The sequence below is a fragment of the Filicampus tigris genome, chromosome 17 (assembly GCF_054856515.1).
Source record: "Filicampus tigris isolate MCC_2025a chromosome 17, RoL_Ftig_1.0, whole genome shotgun sequence".
NCBI lineage: Eukaryota > Metazoa > Chordata > Actinopteri > Syngnathiformes > Syngnathidae > Filicampus > Filicampus tigris.
Genome location: NC_141233.1, coordinates 5,690,408 through 5,704,978, shown reverse-complemented (window position 1 = coordinate 5,704,978; position 14,571 = coordinate 5,690,408). Strand labels below are relative to the sequence as shown.

The 14,571-nt window shown below is 43.2% G+C and overlaps 1 protein-coding gene across 2 annotated transcripts in view; it reads left to right on the top strand.

Annotated features, from left to right (window-relative positions):
* The window catches only part of LOC147133057 (glutamate receptor 4), a 74,957-nt gene that overhangs the window by 19,063 nt on the left and 41,323 nt on the right, over nt 1-14,571 (top strand). The window lies entirely within an intron of this gene.

The following is a 14,571-nucleotide window of genomic DNA, read 5'->3' as shown; positions in this document are numbered from 1 at the left end:
AGTCCAGATTTTAATCCAGCAAGGGGTCAAAACCTGATCCTATCCTGATGAGTTAAAACTTCCAAGAAGTAGCTTTCCAGGCTATCGGTATAACTATGGTCACTGCTCACTTATTTGTTCTTATCTGTTCTTGCTGTTTTATCATGTAGAGATGGCATTTAGCACAGCCTTGTGCATTTGTTCCACCCAGTCTGTCTTGGTTGTTCTGGACGATATGTCCAGTAGACGCTGACATGTAGTCGCCCCACAATGTCGTGAACATCGATGTTAATGTTCCATGGTGTAACACAACTTGTTTAGTCTGCCCAGTCTACTTGTTGTTCATGTCATTTTAAAAACGTACACAGAATATGGCCTCTCCTGAAAAGACTCTACCCCCACCATTGCCTTCCCCATCTGCAGTTAAATAAATAAACTCCGTCTCCTATCCATCTCGTTCTAGCCTTAGAGTCACCTTGTCGCCACGCAAGCGTATCAGCTCAATAGCGCTGCACTGGAGTGCAAATAAGGCCCCGTGGTTCGTCTTGAAGAAGATAAATCCCGAGCCCAACCGGTGTTGCGCGCACTTGTTAGCGGCTGTAATGAGGTCAGAGTTAGCGCTGTCTCGCGCCGGTGGAGATTTATACAGAGATGAAGAGGTCCAGCTGTCTTCCAGTACCCCTGCCATGAAGATGCATGTACCATCCGGCATCTTGGTGGATTGCGGGACGGTTAGGTGGAGAAAGCTGCACGGCCTGGCTTCATAGTGAGTGCAAGTTTTGGATTGATTGCCATCGGTTGGCCTGTTGCTTAGTGACTTAGTTGGTGAGCAGGGTTACGTAGGAACTATGTTAGTGACTTTGAAGAGACGTGGCCCATTAGGAGAATCCATTTCATTTTGTTGCATCATTGGGATTGATCGCATGAACCGGTAGATGGCGCTGTGATGAATGAAGTCTGCTGTGTATGGCAAGTCATATGCTTGTACTGGCGTGGAACAGGATTGAACAGGACGTCAAGTCATACCAGTTACGACCCTTTCTAGTCCCCGGCACCCATTTTGCCAATTGACATGACAGATGTGTGACATTAAATGGCTACGTTTTTTTTTTTGCCTGCGTCATTTAATATATAAGATGAGTTTGATGTCAACAATTGATTCCGAATTTTTTTTTAGCCTCCAATACCAATTTCACCAATCAACAATTGGATGGATTTCCATCATGACAGGATCCACGAAAAAGTCTCATTGACCCATGCCTGAAATTAAACATTAAGTTGGCCATTTTGGTTTGAGGCAGCCATTTAGGGCAAATTCCTACAGTAGAGCTCCCTGGAAAGTTTGAAAATCCAGCCCCTGACACCATTTTCACCAATTGACACCAACTTTGACGGACATGTCTATCATAACAGGGCACATGAAAAAAAGGTAGTCTCAAGACCAATAGACCCATACATGAATTTGAACGGGAAGTTGGCCATTTTGGTTTGAAGCAGCCACTTTGGGTGATTTCCAAGTCTTGTACGAAAACAAACTCCTACTTGGGAATTCCCCCAAATGAGCCCCAATCAAAGACAGGTTAACCTTGACAGATAGGTGACACCACATAGTATGTTTTTTTTTTTTACCTGTGGCGTTGAATGTGGCTGGAGCATGATGTCAAAGTCTGGTGTCATTTAAAATGTAGCTAGTCCATCAAATTGACACCATCATAAAGCCGCTCCTGAAAAAAAAAACTAACTGTCCAACACTGGGTTTTGTCTAACAAGAGGGCATATTTGTTTCAAATGAATTGTCAACTGGACTTCAGAGGCTCCATTGTTTTCTTGGTATCTGGTGGAAGTTGCACGTGGGCATCGCACATTGTTACGGCAACGCAGAAGGCGGGATTCTGCTTGGCCCGCTTCATCAGATGTACGATTTTCTCACCGTCTGTGCCAGCGGAGAGGCTTCTTGGAGGCGGCAAGCAATTAATCGCGCGGGATGAGCCAATTCTTTGTGGTACGCTTTTGCTTGAAGTATAAAACTCGAAGGAGGAGGGTGAGCGGAACCAAAGGGAAGAGGAGATGCCTGCTAGAATAATTAATGAGCGCGTGGAGTGACCGTGTCTGAGATAACAGTTTTGTTTTGTATAGTGGAACCTCCAAAGTCGAAAGTTGTCAAATTTGGATTTTGCGCAAGGTTTTGGGGAACGACTTAAAGACCAATGTTAGACCTGGTAGAATGCTCAACACACTAGCGCTAATTCACATAGCATCAAAGGATGAGCTCTGTGTGTGTCTTTTGCTCTGAACTTTTCACGACTTTATCAGTAAGGGTGACATCTGTTGGTGAAGGAAGTTGACTCCTTTCTCTTTGGACCGTCTGTTCATTTGAAACAGACACAAAAGTTTCCCCGCCTGTGCTTCGTGTCACTTTTGTGCAGGATCGAATTTACAATTTGTCAAACACAGAATTCCATGATTCTCGGGTGTCAGACAGTGTAGTCTGCTTGAAAGTGGCTCCGAATCTTTGCCCACCCTAGCTGATGCCAAGCAATGAACGGAAACATTTGGTGTAAGGATGGTATTATGTAACTTAGTCTGTGGAATTACTGAGTCTTGAAGTCATAATTTGTGATATATTGAAGGTTTAAGACACCATAGAGGCAATTATAAAGATATACTCATTGATTTTTTTTGCTCTTCATAGCAGGGCTCAGTCCGGATCGCTCATTAATAGCGGCAGTTTGCTGTACTTGTAAAAGTTCACACTAATAAGAATAAATAAACTCTCGTCTGAGGAGGTCACGGTTGTTTTTACGCCGGGGGAAATGGAGCTCACATTGCTGCACCAGGCCTGCGAATGTAACACGGTGTCTGGATTATTCATGTTCAACTTTGAATAATGCAAAGTGTTTACCTTCACTGACAGTGTGTATTTCACGACAACAACTGTGCCTCGTAGGCGTGGGAACACTTGCCACTTGTTTCCAAATCTCCAGGAGTGAGTGGTGCCGGGAAGAAAGTCGTACCCCTTTTCCCCCCACAGTTAGTGGCATGGATGGGGCACAGCGTGACAAGAAATTGCCCATCCACACTCCTGTGAGCCCCCAGATGGTGTTTGCCTGTGACATAGTCTTTAGCTTCCAACTTCAGTCCTTGGACGCACAGTGACAAACACACGCACACACACACTCGCACAAATATTTATGCACACTTCAGTATGGAGTCCCCAATGGTGCGACGCTGATACTTTTTTGCCACGCTGTTTCCTTTCAAATACTTGCAGCCACAAAGATGCTATTACGTGCCTACTGTATGTTAACATTAGCCTTCAGCTATCTGACTAAAGGTTAATCTATGTGGCTTTTTTTTAAATACCCAATATGTAATTCTTTTCGTTTTGTGTTTAGTTTGACAGTAAATTTCAACTGAGAGTGGCAATAAACAACTTTAAGCCTCTTTTTTTGAAGAAGACGACGACGATCTGTTCATTTTGTATGACATGAATTTTCAAGGCACCACTGTGTAATTCTTGACCCTTGGGGTATTTTTTACCAAAAGCATTGTACGGGCATATTCAAATAACTGGAATTGTCTTTCAATTGTAAAAATACGTAAAGCTACTATATGTCGGGGGTGGTCTATTCCCTTCGCCAATCCGAACGAACGTCATGGAAACAGTTCAATCAGAATAGCCGGTCTGCGCATGCTCTGTCTTGGCGTAAACAGGTGAGCAGAGAGCTTCATTCGACAAAAAAGTCTCCATGTAAACCTGGCTATACTTTTGAAGTGTCATCTAAATATGTGTGTGAAATGATGCAAAAATAATGACTTATTGTTTACAATGTGCAACATAGCTTCTGCCATTTTCATAGTTACAGCCATAACAATAAGCAATTGCCACATACTCCCTCAATTATTTCTTGACAAAGTAAGGTGAGAAAACAAAATTCAGCCAAATGCTGTAAAAAAATAAATAAATAAAAATAAATTGAAAATGACAAAACTGAGGTACTCGACAGTCCAGATGCATTTTTCTATCGTTTGTTTGCTTTACCAGATCTATTGGGAACAGACTGGCCCCGACTTCACAGTTGTTGGCCGCGGTACACACAATCCATGTTAACATGTTTGAAGAGATGAGATAGAACTGCGTTCTTGTCAAGTAGCAGAGTGATTGTCCCAAGCCATTTTTTCTCATTGTTCCTAATATGATGATCTTATTAGTGGAGCAACACAAATTCATTTTTAGAATAGAATGAATTTCCGTATGAGGCATTCCTCTCTCCTCTCTCTAACGTAGTGCTTGGCCGACATCTCAGTTATATATTGTTTACGCTTTTGAATGTTTTCTGCCTGTCTGAGCGGCTTTCAGCGCTTTCTAAAAATAGGGCAAACGTCTCTGCGGTGGCCGGCGCAAGGTAGCGCACAGAGAATGTCAGCCATAGGTCATTGTGTATTATGTCCCAGATGATATCAAGTAAGGGACGATATTAGATTTTACAATGTGTCAAGGTTTGCCTTTATTTGTTTCGGAATGTGTGTTTCGGAAGCCTGGCCGTGATCAAATATAATGGACATTAATGTTGTTCTTGTCCAATGAAAACCATCAAATAGACTTTGATAGTCTGGGTATGCAGACTTTGATAGTCTGGGTATGCATTTGGAAAACCGTGTAATACTATTCTTTTTTCTTAGTCCTACTCGATACTGTATTTCTTTTCTAAAACGAGATTACCGGTAATAGTGGGTCCACCGTTTGTGAGACGTCTATGTGATGTTTGTTTGACCAAGTGCACACTGTAGTTTTAGATGTTTCTAACAGTGGAGTAAGCACCGCTGTCTTCAATTGTGTTATCGGCTGACATCACAGCTTTGCCAAGTGTCTCTGCCGTTTACAAAAGCCAGATTAAGACCAGCGAGGCTTTCATGAATGGAAGCGGAGACGAGTGTGACGTAATGGAACGGGAAAGGAGGAAGGTTGACTCATGTGGCGAGGGCGGGTGCGAAGCGATGCGGTGACGATGTTAGCCATCTTTATTTGAGCTGGCTTTTGGATGTGAAGACGGGGCTCTTTTCTTCTGTTCTCCTTTTGCCCTCAACCTGTCCGCCCTCTCATCCCATTTTTCCCAACTTTCATTCACCTGGTCTCCGCCCAAGTTGACGGGAGTACATGAATAAGGAATCTGTTCGTCTGCTTCTCCCTGATGATCTGGGGCCAGAGCTTGAGGAAGGCCAAGTGCGAGCCTGTGTGTTTTGCCACTGAGCCGCTGTACAAGTGTGACGCTGAGCCGATCTGACAGCATCGGCCAGAAAAAAAAGAGAACCGTTGTCCTCAGACCAAAAGTCCTCCAAGCTCTGCTATGGTTTAAGTGTGGCTGGGTGGACGCGCTGTCTGAAAAGTCAGTGAAGCAGAGTGTGCTTTATCCTTCCCAACATCCTGTCCCGAGATGACTCGGCGCACGCATGCATGCGCAAGTGTGTATGTAATATGTGCTTGCTCATGTGTGTCCTTTCGCCATGTTCGCCATCTTATCAACAGTACTTTTGAATGGATTGAAAGCAGCGGATTCATTCTGCAGCTCTTTTCAAGGCCTTTAGGCTGACACACAGCTGCAAGTCGGTAGTGTTGTGCGAGAACCAAAGCTTTTTGCGAGTGTAAAGGGAAAGGACTGTGTTAGGTTAAACTGAAGGCATTGGGTGAGACTGAAGTCTTTTACAGTATTATGTGAGCTCCAACATTTTGGTCGTGTTTGATGAGGCTGACTTGTGTTGTGTTGGGTTGTGTTGTGTTGGGGGAGACTCAACACTAAGTAGCACTAGGGTGAGATTGAAGTCTTTTGAAGTAATAGATGAGACTGAAGACTTGCGTAGTTTTAGATGAGACTCAAGACTTTGATCATGTTAAGTGAGACCCAAAGTGTTGTTAGTGCTAGGTGAGACTGAAGACTTTGATAGCGTCCTGTGAGACCAAAGACTTTGGTATTATTAGCGGAGACTGAGAGTTTTGGTGGGGTTGCATGAGACGGGCAGCTTTCGTAGTGTTCGCTAAGACTGATGGCTTTAGTCTTTTTGGGTGAGACTGATGTATTTGATAGTCTTTGGTGAAAGATGAGACGGAATGATTTGGTAGCTTTGGTGGGATTGAAGGCTTTGGTGGCATTATGTCAGACCCCAAATATTGGTCGTGTTTATTGAGACTGAAGATGTACAGGTAGGTAGCATTATGTAACACCAAAGGTTTTTGTGGCATTTTGTCAGACTACTAATTTTGGCACTGATATTTAAAAGCCGTGCACACTGAAATTCACTGATGCTACAGTAGAACATGACGATAACAACCGCAAATGGACCAAAATAATACCTGCACCTCACCCTCACCTTTAATAATGCAAAATCAATTTATATCCAATTACTCGTTTAATTGATGGGATAATCGGTAAAGTACTAAATTTTGAAAATATTTTAAATATAACAACAGTGGACGACTTGACCTCTCTCAAATGTCTTTTGGAGGTGTTATCATCTGGAGAGGTTCAAAAAGTAAAAATTGAACAAATAAAAAGTACAGTAATTTGTCTTTCTTTCCCACAAATCACAGTAATGCTCCATTTACTGCTACTGTGATGTTTTCTGTGTCTGTATACTGTCAAGTTATTGGAGTGATATGTCTGAGACTCCGCTCCGATAATGCGTATGTTACCTCCCAATAAATTTCCCATATTCTCCTCCCCTCTCTGGTTATCTCATGTTTTATGAATGCTAAGTGGTTACAAGGAGTTTGGTTCACACGTCCCTCGGCATCGGCAGTTAAAATATTCATTTTTAAGGCGCTCCCGGCGATCCCCTGCGAGGTTCCCCGCTACATTATTAGCGCTTATTTTTGTTGTGTTTTAATGTCTGGCGACGTAAATGTGTTTCAGCTCGAGCGGATTCCCGATTGGTGGGGGCTTCAGGCGCTGCTGGTGTCTGCGTGCAGTCATAACTATAATTTACTCTTCTGTCATATGCCCCCCTACCCCGCCCCCCAAACGGGCTCACATAGGCAGTAGGTTCGGCACTTAGTGTAATTGTGTCGCTCCACTTCAGCTGTGATTTTATGCAACACTTTGCCAATAGTCTCGCCGTATGATGGATGCAAAGCAATTTTGTTTGATTGAATTTATTTACCCGACTACGTGATTGTATTCAGGCATCCTTTGCCGTTTGTTTAAATAGTCTAATACCTTTATGGAAGTGGAACGTACTCTTGAATCGGGCTGATAACGAGCAATGATGACGTATTGACTCATTAGGCAGTAGGTCGTGCCTTATATGACACGTTTTTCTTTTTTCAAGAGGGAGTTGAAAAATGGTAATACAACTAAGTATTTCATTAGGAAAACACACCATAAACGATTGTTTATTAGATAGCTGTATCACGGGAAATGTAAATATCACATTCATTGTCACCATATGTTTCATGTTTTGAAATTAGCTTGTTAACAGTTGGTAGCACATATATTTTCATAAATCTGCATAGGCATACTACTGATCAATCCACACTTGAGGATGTTATTTTTATCAATCAATCAATCAATCAATCAATCAAATTTATTCATATAGCACTTTTCATACAAAAAAAATGCAACTCAAAGTGCTGTCCAATAAAAATGTCCAAAACACAACATAAAAGGAAGACCCGCTCCCTCGCTCCCTCCTAACAAACCCAAAGACATATATCCGCCAGTATATCAGCACTCACGCGTACACGCACACCCACATCCCCCCCCCCACACACACACATACAAAGCACACAACCTGATAAAGTGTGTTAAAAAAGACATGACAAGACATAGAGAAACCATATGAGGAAAGGGTACCCAAGGGGGGCTCATTCCTCATTCACCCTGAGGGGAATGACAGCCCACGGGCTGAGGGGAATGACGGGTCACGGGGGGTGCCACCATCACAGAGACCCTCGGCCCAGATTAGCCGGGGAGACCCCACACCTAGTGTGGAGGCCCCCAGGCACCTGGACCTAAGGAGGCCCTGCGATGAAGCACCCCGCGGGAAGGGCAGTCCCCCCCAAACAGTAATATAAACTAAGAATTAAAATCAGTATAATAAAATATGATAAAGTAAAAATAATCCCCAATAAAAAGAAAAAGATAAATTACTTAAATTATTTAAAAGCCAAACTAAAAAGGTGTGTCGTGAGCTTCCTCTTAAAAATATCAACAGTCTCTGCAGACCTGATGTCCTGTGGCAGGCTTTTCCAGGCTATTTTACACATTTTTGACAAGTCTAAAGTGTTCAAATATAGCTAGCACTCTTTCACGATGTAAGGCATGCTGTTTTGGGGGTCCCCAGAAAAAGTGATGATTTTGGAGGTACAAGTATCACAACATCGATGCTAGTTTCATTAACGCATTTATGGCGTTTCCCATTATGTGTTAGCATTTAGCTAGCTGACTTTCATAAGGCAAAGTTATGTGGTTTTGGTTAAATAAGGGTAATTGTCTTTGTTTCATGTTTACATATATTCTTAAATTGTTTTATGTTTACCTCAACTGGGAGTAGTAATAAACAGCTTGAAGCAAGCACAATTTGCTTCTTTTTTCCGCCAAACTATCGCTTGTTGTGAAATTCACTGCCACCATAGTTAGCAAAAGCAACAACTGGTACCTGGAAGTACTTAAATAAATTGCAAGTAGAGGTACCACTGTGTAGACTTTTTTGCGCCATTTTCGTACGAAGCTCTCCTGTGAATTTTTTGTAATGTCACATATGTGCCGTATCTCATCAAGAAATAATTGGTAGACACAACGCAACACACAGCACAACCGTCCTGCCCTCAAAAGTCCATTTTACACAATGTGTCCCCTTTAAAGATGAGTCATTTCTCCATCATTTTCTCCATAATAGTCCCTTTTCTTTTGTGTTCAATTCCCCTTTAACATGACACAAATTGTAATATACGAATAACGTTTCATATTATTCCAAATACTCAATGCGTAATAGCTGCCTCTCCCTCTTCTATAGTTAAGTAAATCGACGCCTCCGGCAGCTCTGCGCAGTACGGCAGTATTCGCCATTTCCTTCTTCATTTTCCTCTCATTTTAAACACACTCTCACGGAGAAGTGTGGTTTAATTAGAGAAGAGCGAGGCCTTATAATATTATCGCCACGTACGGTGTAAAAGGCGATGGCTAATGCTTTTCAACATGTAGTGTCAGGCTGCCTGATTCGAAGACGGCCTCGTGTGGAAATGATGAGTGCGCTTGCCCCCCGAGCCATCACTTTGAAAGCTAAGGCACGCTGGGAGACAAAATCAAGCTGACAGAAGTGCACCATACGTGTGTGTGTGTGTGTGTGTGTGTGTTCATACAATATGTGTGTGTGCAGTCATGCTCTCTCAGCGGCCCTCATGCATTATGGGAAAATGTGTTGCCATGATGTCCAGTGGGACTCACCCCCTCTGTCTCTTGGATCTTCTTTATTTCCCCTCTTTGTGTGTGGGCGTGTGTGTATGTGTGATGCCCAAGGTAAATGAATGTGCACAAATGCGGACACGCGTGCACTTGAGTGCACACATGCTTTATTCAAGCTGACACACCCACACACTAGCACATACGGAGATGTATCATACACTTTGTGTCTGCAGGCTTTACTCAACCAGCTGCGTTGTTTCCATAAGGATGTGATGTCCTCTGTCCTGTTGCTTCGAATGCTGGTCGCAAGGATTTGACTTCAGTAACATACAGTGGGATGTTTAAGGTCCCAACATAGTTCATCACAGGGCGCTGGCTGACTTCTGATTTGTCAGGAGAACATGGCTATTGAAAGGAGTCCCAGAAAAAGGCGTCAAGTCTTGCTTGTTTCTATGGTACACCAAAATGTTCATGGGGCGGTGTGACCCCCTGCAGGTTTAACCTTCCCCAAAAATGTAATGATAGTGATAATAAGTGAGTAACAAGTGTAGTCATATTTTGTTAGTGCTGGCTTCCTTTTCATGGCTCCCACATGGAGGGCGGCATTGATCTTCAAGCTCGCACAAAGGGACTCCATAGTTTTCCTTTGCGTCCTTTCGTTTCCCTCCCGCTGCTCCATTCTCGATGAGTGGAGGGAGACGTTTTTCTGCAGTTGATATCGTGGTGTGAAATGGTGTCATTAAACGCATCTAACGCTCATTTCTTGCCATTGGAGCTCACTCAATACAATACAGACCAGAAATGTCATTAGAAAAACTGTCCATGGGCATGAATATGGGTGTGAATGAATGGTTGTTTTCCTGTATGTTGCCCTGCGATTGGCCGGCGACCGGTCCGGGATATACCCTGCCTCTTGCCCAAAAGTCAGCTGGGATAAACGCCAGGCTGTATATGTAACTGACTTTCCTATGAGAAAACTTTGTGCCTCACTCTAGTATAAATTAGTGAAAAAGCTTAAACAGTCAATATGTGTGCGTAAGTGAATGTGTACGTGTGTGTGTGTGTGCGTGCGTGTGGTTACACAGATTTTCATGCTGGTTGTTGTTTGTTAACACAGCCTCTGTTTTGTTTGGACATAGCAGCGCATCCAGTTGCGAGAGCGCTCACTGCCACCGTGGCCCTTTTATCAATTTGGATGGGAAATAGTCACATACTAGCGCGATGCTTAACATGTTTGTACACTGGCGGACGTACATTATGCACGCCGGCTGCTGTGTTTTCAAGCTGGACTGCTAGCTTCTAGCAAAGTATGTGCCAACATTTTGTGAATATAGGTTAATTAATGTTGATCTTTGCGACTTTTATGGTCAGTTTGAGTCCATATGCTTGTTGTGTTTGACAAGCAGTAGCAAAGAGTAGAGATGAAGATTGCAGCTAGCATTTGATTTTCACTTGGTGTTAATGCCTTAATCTTGGATCTTCGTTTTCTACGTCTTGTTTGGTTTCCTTGAGAGGGCTCTTGCTAGCTGGTATTGATCAATTATTTGTGAACAAAGGAGTTTGACAGGTGATACGTTTCAGACAAAAAGGAGTGCTGTGTAAAGATTTAGCCTGCTATATTAGCCTCTTCCTTGCACTAGCTGCTACATTTGTGTTGTATTTTTTCCCTTGTGGTTACTGCTGTTATTGTGGTTGCTTTATATTTCTTGTTTTTGTTCCCTGGATTCGATACTGTAGTTACTATCGACCCAGAAAAAAACTCTTGAGTAAAGATGTCGACTGCTACGTTACCTTTTCACGCAAGCCGCTGCCAGGCTAGTTGCCATTTGCTTGTCGACCATGACATGTTTATCACAGCTACATGATTATACCTCCTCATTGTTTTCATTTAGTCATCGATTGCACCGTTCACTTACTAAACATCTCAACTCGAATAGATGTCTATAAGCCTATAAGGTGTGAATGTGACTTTTTGATGCCTTTCTGTGCTCTGTAATTGAGTATCGAACATGGATGGATTTACATTTATTTTAGTTTAAATTAGCAGCTTTTTTGATACATTTTAGCCCAGGTCTACACAATTACACCTCAAGGCAACAATGAAGTTAAGCCCTCCAAAGTCCCGCCGGGCAGCACAGGCGAGCACAGAAAAAAGATTGTCTCACTTTTATCGCACTTCAGTAGTAGCTTAGCATGGCTTAGCCCGGGTGGTTTTTATAGACGCTTGATGAAGACAAAAAGAGGCGTTCTTTTTTTTTTTTACCCCACAGAAATTACATACTGAAGTCCTGTTTGTGTGTCACGCGCATGCAAGTCAGAAGCATTGATCAGCTGCTGCACAATGTGTGTGTGTGTGTGTGTGACCTGTTTGTGCAGTGGCGTGTGAGGCTAGCGGATGCGCTTTCAGGGTCACCGCTGGTGTGGGACTAAATGGACCAGTCCAGGATTCCGTGGGACCGCCTACGAGGTCACAATGGTGCGCGGCGTGTGAGCCGCCGTGACACTGATGGATTGCCCGTTATTGGCTTCTGTCTCTTTTCTGCTATGGCGGCAGGGGGGTCTTTTTCAAATGTCACCTCCTTTCAGAATGAACAAAAGCCCACCCCTGATGTTTTAATTGTACAGTCAAAGAGCGTGTGGTGCTAGTTTTTAAAGCAGCCCCCTGCCAGTTTCACCAATCAACACCAAATTGAGTGGACGTGTATCATAACGGCATGCACGAAAAAGTCTCAAGAACCCATGCCAGAATTGAAACAGGAAGTTTGCTGTTTTGCTTTGAAGTGGCTATTTCCTTTGAATTTCAGGGCTCTTTCTTTGGAGAACACCAAGTAAATACCCCCAGACATCAGTTTCACTGATTGTCAGCAAATTTGGTGGACAGGTCTGTCATAACAGAGGCATGAAAAAGTCTCAAGGACCTATTCCTAAGTGAGCAGGAGTCAACCATTTTGGGCCAATTCCGGCCATAACATATTGGCTTTGCACTCCTGGAAAATTAAATGAAAAAATAGGCCCTGACACCAGTTTCACTGACTGTCACCAAATTGGGTTTACATGTCTATCATAACAGGACGCAACAAAAGTCTCAAGGACCCATGCCTGAAAGTGAACAAGGAGTCTGCCAATTTGGTTTGAAGCAGCCACTTTGCGGTGAATGCTAAGGCTGGCATTTGGACTTACTCCTACTATTTGTATGTGATTTTCACTTATTTGATTTATTGTTGTTTTAGTCCATGTCCCTGCTGGAGGTGCCGCGGTAGGAAACTGACTCATGCTGCGAGTCTCCGCGGCCGGACGCGACTCCACTTAAATAAACAGTGGCAGTGTTTTAAATGAATGACGTCGGTTCCCTGCCAGTCAGAGATCCTGATTGTACAACAGCCTGATGGTGTGGAAAATAAAACAAACAGGCGGCAATTAAGAGGCAAACACTGCAGGGAAAGTTGATCAGCTTTTGATGAGCCACCAGCAGCTTACCATACATGCATGCTGATGTGTTGTTATTGAAGTGACCATTCCCACTCGCGCTCGCGCGTGTGTGTGTGTATGTGTGTGTGTTTCTGTATGTGTGTGTGAAGCCTGAAGAAGAGAGGACATCAGTGGGCTGTGAGGATTTTCAACCTTCTTTCTTGCTCGAGTGGACTTGCTCTCGACCGCGACTCCACTTCTCCCGAGGGCCATCATCCCTCAATGTGGACACATGCAACGTACACAAACACGCACACACACCATGGGTGTGAGATATACTGTCTGTGTGTCTTTTGGGAGTCAATAGCAGCAATCGTTTAGTCTTGAAAAGTGAAATAGCGCATCTCAAATATTCTAGTGGTGATCCAAAAATCACAGCCCATACCATACCCCTTTATTTATATAGCGCATTTAAAACAACAAAGCTGAACCAAGGTGCTCCGCATGTTCAAGGACAGAACAAACAAATGACGCATTGAAAACATAAGTCATACATGGTGTAACATGAGCAGTCACTCGGGCTATGTTGCAAAAGCTAAGGAAAAAAAAAGTGTCTTATTTAAACACCTGTAGAGTGGGGGCTTGCCTAACATTCAAAGCGTTGAAGCTGCCATTTTTAAAGCTCAGTCTCCCATAAGCTTCAACCGGGCTTTCGGGATGGACAAGAATAGCTGATCGAGGACCTGAGGGACCTTGAAAGAACATAGCGTTCCAACAGGTCGGAGAGATAGTGCCAAGTCATTTAGGACCTTAAACATTACAATTTTCAAATCAACCCTAAAAGGCGCAGGAAGCCAGTGAAGGGAGGTCAGTACAGGGGTGATGTGCTCTTGCTTACGGGTACTTGTGGTTAGCAAAGGAGCAGCATCGTTCTGGACTAACTAAGTGGGAGATGGAGGCCTGACTAATGCCGACATACTGTACAAGGCATTCCAATAATCAAGGCGGTATGTCATAAAACATGTACAACTGTTTCAAAAACGCAATGCGATATTGGAGGTTTACCTTGGTCTTGGAGGAAAAATATATATATATATTGCCGGGACCAAACACCATGACTTTCGTTTTTTTTATTATTGAAATTTCAAAAGCTTAAAGCCAGCCATGCAAACAAAGGTTTTAAGGAGTCAGGATTGTTTCACCGCACAGGCAGGCAGAGTTGACTGTCATTTGCATAACGGTGTAAAGACATATGTTTTCTAAAAAGAGATCTTAGGGGAGGAAGTACAGCATAAATAAAATTGGCCCAAGGGTTGAGCCTTGCGGCATTCCGCAGCGGACCTCTAAAGTGGCACAAAAAAACTGAATTATGTAAACTACTGAAAACTTGGAGCTAGTTGTCAGTAACAGTTGATTAAGTAAAAGGTTTGATTTTGAATTTTGAACATTGGAAATCAATACAGTTGAACCTAGGCATAGGCTGGTTACCGGTCGTAAGGTATACGGCGGTTGTGAAAAGCCACTTGCAGTTATCACTGCAAGCAAAGTGACACGACCTCTCCCCCTTGCGTTATTGGTGTGAGCTTTATGCCTTTTCCTCTTGTCGAAACGGTCGACTACTGCGAAGTTTCTGGTACCGTGGTTTGGAAGAGGAAGGATTTGCAAAATCTAATCTTAACCTTAAAGAGACACTTGGATGATCTTAACATTGGCACTTATATAATAGGTTTGCATGTAAAAATGACATCAGTACTAAAATGCCGCCCTAACGACTCTGTAGTGATTT